Source organism: Erythrolamprus reginae, chromosome 2 (genome assembly GCF_031021105.1).
Source record: "Erythrolamprus reginae isolate rEryReg1 chromosome 2, rEryReg1.hap1, whole genome shotgun sequence".
Taxonomy (NCBI): Eukaryota; Metazoa; Chordata; class Lepidosauria; order Squamata; family Dipsadidae; genus Erythrolamprus; species Erythrolamprus reginae.
The window spans coordinates 16,690,917-16,696,916 of NC_091951.1; positions in this window are offsets into that span (position 1 = coordinate 16,690,917).

Consider the following 6,000-nt stretch of genomic DNA (forward strand, 5'->3'; position numbering starts at 1 on the left):
TCTGGTCTTAAGAAAATGATGAAACATTTTGGGATGAAGATGCAGACCAGAAGTCCTGCACTGGAGGCCAAGATGGAGAAGACTTGCACAGCCACCATGTACTTCCCTTTGGTGCTCAGATAGGTGGGCAGAAAAGACACCCAGACACTGCAGAAAACCAGCATGCTAAAGGTGATCAGCTTGGCTTCATTGAAGGCCCCAGGAAGATTCCTGGCCAGGAAAGCTACTGTGAAGCAGATAGCAGCCAGGAAGCCCATGTAGCCAAGAGCACCATAAAACATGGTGACAGAGCCTTCATTGCACTGTAGAATGATTTCTCTAGATTTTGAGTGTATGTCTGATTCAGGAAATGGAGTGAAAGCACCTAACCAGATGCTGCAATGGACAACTTGGAGACCAGAGCAAGAAAGAATGATAGAGTAGGCAAAGCTCTTTCCCAGCCACCCTTGCACTTTATTCCCTGGTTTTGTGGCCCAGAAGGCCAGCATTACTGTAATTGTTTTGGCCAAGACAGCAGAAATGGCAGCAGAGAAGATGATGCTGAAGGCTGTTTGTCGTAGAAGGCAGGTGTCCGTCCTTGGCTGACCAATGAATAAGAATGGGGTTAAAAAGGAAAACAGGAGACAAACAAGAAGGATATAAGAGAGATCTCGATTGTTGGCTTTGACTATAGGAGTTTCTTGGAATTTAATGAAGGTTCCCAAGACAAAGCATGTGATTAAAGAAAGAAACAAGGCAATGGAAGTCAGAACAAACCCCAGTTGTTCTTGATAGGACAGGAAAATCTTAATCTTTGGAATACAGTGATCTTGATTGTTGTTTGGATGTTGATCTGCTGGACATTTGCTGCATTTTTCTGCATCTGAAAAAGAGCAAAGGTAACACCAAACTTAAAGATTGTTGCTTTCTATAAGGCCCTAATCCCCTGTTCAAATGTTGAGGAAAATTAATTCACTTTTGTGAAATGAGCAATGCATTGAATTCAATCACCCCCTTCCAACTCTGATTCTTCTAATGGGTATATATTTCTCTGATAAAATCAGCCACTGGTCTCCAGTTTATATGTCAAGTTCTGCTATAGATAATTTTTAAAAATGCATTTTCATGTCCTGGAGGTGTCTGATCAATGTTCATCCTTATTGGTGTTTTCCTCTGTTTCCCTGCTCTTCTCGTCTATGCCTTGAGAAATAAAGCAGAAACAAAACAGATTCACTGCTATGTTTGGCAAGCAATCAAGCTACTCAGAAAGAAGTCCAGTGTCATGACTCAAACTCTGATTCTGAATAAATTGAACAATAGAATATCAGCCTCAGCAGGCACAAAGCCAGGAATCACCTGAGATTGATCAAACAGAACAACTAGATCAGTCAAATAATGTCAGCAGAGCAGAAAACTGGGGAAAAGCAGCGAAAAAGACTCCTTGCACCAAAAGTGAAATTTATTTGTTTGTTTGTTTATTGAATTTATATGCCATCCCTCTCTGAGGACTCAGGGCAGCTATCACTTTGGCCTGCTTTAGGTGTACTGACAGTGGCAGCTGCCAGTCATTTGGAGAACCAGTAGCAGCGGAAACATGAGGCTCCATCCACCCACCCACCCAGATGCTGCCATTTTCTTTTTCTAACTCTCTGCACATGCACAAGGCTTCCTGCACATGTGCAAAGGGTGAAAAAGTGTGTGTGTGAGAGAGCGGAGCAAGGTTAAAAAAGCAAAGCGAAGCATGCACTTCCAAACCGGTAGGAAATGTAAGTAGATCTCACTGCTGCCTTGCACAAGCAATGTCCAATTAACTTAACAATGTCCATGATTCAACGAGGAGCTCCAGGAGTTGAAACACCAGAAGAGATGTCTAGAGAAGCAATGAAGGAAGAGTAAGTCCAAATACGATCAAACACTTGTAAGAGCTCATATTAAGACTTACAAAGTGGTGCTCAAGGCGGCAAGATGTGTGTATCATGCCGCCTTGATTGCATCAGCGAACTCTCACCTGGCTACTCTGTTTAGGGTAACCCGCTCCCTTCTTAACCAGGGGGGAGTTGGGGAGCCCTTACAGAGTAGTGCCAAGGATTTTAACATATTTTTTGCTGATAAAGTCGCTTGGATCCGAGCGGACCTCGACTCCGATTGGATAACTGAGTTGACTGACAACAAGTCAGTCGAGGTGACTGGGGCCTGTACTTGTCCACCTGTCTGGGAAGAGTTTGATCTGGTGACACCTGATGAAGTGGACAAGGCCATTGGAGCTGTGAGTTCCGCCACCTGTTTACTGCATCCGTGTCCCTCCTGGCTGGTTTTGGCCAGCAAGGAGGTAACACGGAGCTGGGTCCAGGAGATTGTCAATGCTTCTTTGGGGAGGGGGTCCTTCCCAGCTCCCTACAAGGAGGCACTTGTGCGCCCCCTCCTCAAGAAGCCTTCCCTGGACTCAGCCATTCTTAGCAACTATTGTCCAGTCTCCAATCTTCCCTTTATGGGGAAGGTTGTTGAGAAGATGGTGGCGCTGCAGCTCCAGTGGTCCTTGGAAGAAGCCGATTATCTAGGCCCTCAACAGTCAGGATTCAGGCCCGGTAACAGCACAGAAACTGCTTTGGTCGCATTGATGGATGATCTCTGGTAAGGCCCGGGACAGGGGTTTCTCGACCTCTCAGTGACTTTTGATACCATCGACCATGATATCCTTTTGCGCTGGCTGGAGGGGTTGGGAGTGGGAGGCACTGTCCTTTAGTGGTTCTCCTTCTGCCTCCCAGGTTAGTCGCAGTTGGTGTTAGTGGGGGGGTCAGAGGTCAACCTCTAGGTTTCTCCCTTGTGGGGTGCCTCAGGGGTCGGTCCTCTCTCCCCTGCTATTTAATATCTACATGAAACCGCTGGGTGAGATCATCCAAGGGCATGTGGTGAGGTATCATCAGTATGTTGATGATACCCAGTTGTACATCTCCACTCCATGTCCAGTCAACGAAGCAGTGGAAGTGATGTGCCGATGCCTGGAGGCTGTTGGGGTCTGGATGGGTGTCAACAGACTCAAACTCAACCCTGATGAGACGGATTGGCTGTGGGTTTTGCCTCCCAAGGACAATTCCATCTGTCTGTCCATTACCCTGGGGGGGGAGGGATTATTGACCCCCTCAGAGAGGGCCTGCAACTTGGGCATCCTCCTCGATCCACAGCTTACATTAGAGAAACATCTTTCACCTGTGGCAAGGGAGGCGTTTGCCCAGGTTCGCCTGGTGCACCAGTTGCGGCCCTATCTGGACCGGGAGTCACTGCTCACAGTCACTCACGCCCTCATCAACTCGAGATTCAACTACTGTAACACTCTCTACATGGGGCTACCTTTGAAAAGTGTTCGGAAACTTCAGATCATGCAAAATGCAGCTGCTAGAGCAATCATGGGCTTCCCTAGGTATGCCCATGTTACGCCAACACTCCGCAGTCTGCATTGGTTGCTGATCAGTTTCCGGTCACAATTCAAAGTGTTGGTTATGACCTGTAAAGCCCTTCATGGCATCGGACCAGAATATCTCCGGGACCGGGCTTATATAGTTTATGCAAGCCGTTTGCATAAACTATGGAGAGGGGCGGCATACAAATCTAATAAATAATAATTTTAATTGAACATAGCTAGCTAAAACCTGACTTAAGAGGCACTCACGACTTGTGTTTCTCCTGCTCTGACGAGCTGTTCTTGTGAGTTTTGTTTGAGTAAAAAGACCCTAAAAATTTGACCTTCTGACTCTTGCTGAAAAACCTGACTTGTCCTTCTGAACTTGCTAAAAAGTGTATCAAAATGCCTGCATGGAAAATGTTGATATGTGTGGTCTTCCCAAAGGTTGACCTCTGATGCCACCCACCTTCCACGATGGAGATGGTCCCTTCAGGACAGGGAAAACAGTCATAGCAGGAGATAGGCTTCCCTTCTTGAGGCACCTTCATAAATCCGGGATGGCAGCTTTCAACACACCTGGAAGGAAGCAGGGGCTGAGCAGAGGGAGGAAGGTCATCCAAAAAATGAGTTATGGTTTAATTTTCAGATAAGGAAAAAAAAAAGCCATTGGTGATCTCTAGTTCAAGGCTTAGAGTTGCTACAGTTGAAGCACATTATAAGAGCTCAACAGTCATTTATTAGCATGTTGCTTTCCTTTTTCATCTCTCTTGCTAATATTTTGTTATATTTAAATTTAGTAGTTGCAGCAGTGGGGTTGTGCAGTGAACCAGAACACACAGTTATAGCTGATTGGTTTGCAGAGCGCTGGCTCATGCATGAGACAATCCATACTGTGACTGATTGCTCTGGGTGTGTAGGGGAGGACTTTCCCTTTTCCCCACCTATTTCTTCTTTGTCTGGTTTGTTATTTACCTCATAGTCCTCCTGGTTTCCTGATTATCTTATTTGCTGCAAATATAGATCGAAATTATATTTATTTTTGTATATAAAACTAAAGTTTGTGTCAGTGTCTCTGACTTCATTTGCACACCTGTTGCTCAATTCCCTGACAATTTTGTACACATCCATTTTAGTTTAGAATCTAAATGTACATATTACATTGTTCAAAGTAAAATTTAAGCAAATTTTATTGCTTTGAGAAAATGAACTGAAACCATCCATGCCTCAAAGGTATTTCCATTCACAGAAGACTAGCAAATAATTTATGTAAATGGTTATGGATATATTTTTCGTATATAACTTGATATCTAAAGAAATTTATTTATTTATTTATTTATTCATTCATTCATTCATTTATTTATTTATTTATTTATTTATTGGATTTGTATGCCGCCCCTCTCCGTAGACTCAGGGCGGCTAACAACAATGATAAAAACAACATGTAACAATCCAATCCAATACTAAAATAACTAAAAAATCCCTTATTATAAAAACCAAACATACATACAGACATACCATGAGAAAATTGTAAAGGCCTAGTGGGAAAGAATATCTCAGTTCCCCCATGCCTGATGGCAGAGGTGGGTTTTAAGAAGTTTACGAAAGGCGAGGAGGGTGGGGGCAATTCTAATCTCTGGGGAGGAGTTGGTTCCAAAGGGCCGGGGCCGCCACAGAGAAGGCTCTTCCCCTGGGTCCCGCCAAATGACAATGTTTAGTTGACGGGACCCGAGAAGGCCCACTCTGTGGGACCTAACTGGTCGCTGGGATTCGTGCAGCAGAAGGCGGTCCCTGAGATAATACTTTGTTGCCTGTCTTTGAGGATGTTGGTGACATACAAAAGCTCTGTTTGTCCCTGGAAAGCAATCTGTTGGTGACAAGCTAAGACTTAAATAAAGATTTTCCCCACCTTGTTCAGCTTATCCATCTCTTCCAAACCCTTTGGATTGACCATAAGCTTGAAATCCAGGGATCCCCGTTTTTCTAGGCTGCCTAAATTCACTCTGTGAAGTGACTTGTTCTGAAACAGCCAGCTGACAATGTTAAGGTCCACTGCCAGGTTTCCCTTCTCATCCAGATGCATTCCGTCTATAGATTTATTGTAAAACCCGGAATTTTCAAGGAAGGAAGGAATCTGGAATGGAAGAGATTAATTAATTAATTAATTAATTGTTCTGCCGGTGTGTCTCAACTACCCATAATTACAGGGTAATTAGTCCAGGAAGACACACACCACACGATAAAAGGAAAACCCAAAAGTCTTTATAAACAGAAAAACAGAAACAGCTCCATTTTTAAATGTCAAAGGGATTTTCTGGTACATACAAGGCACGGGTTAAATGCAATCCAATTTCTCACCCAATAACTGGGAAATTGAGTCCAATTCTAAAGTCCAGAAAGTCCACACACAATCTTGAACAGCAAAAACCATGATCTTGACGAAACAATGAATCAGATAAACTGCCATGAGGCTAAAACCGCAGGCTGCTCTTTTATCTGTAGCACTAATTACAGCAGCCCCACCCAACCACAGGTGGCCTCATTTATCTCCTTTAATAATCCTTCAATTGTTGTCTCCTATGCATCACTCTACACATTCGTGGATGTGTCATAACTTCTTGTTT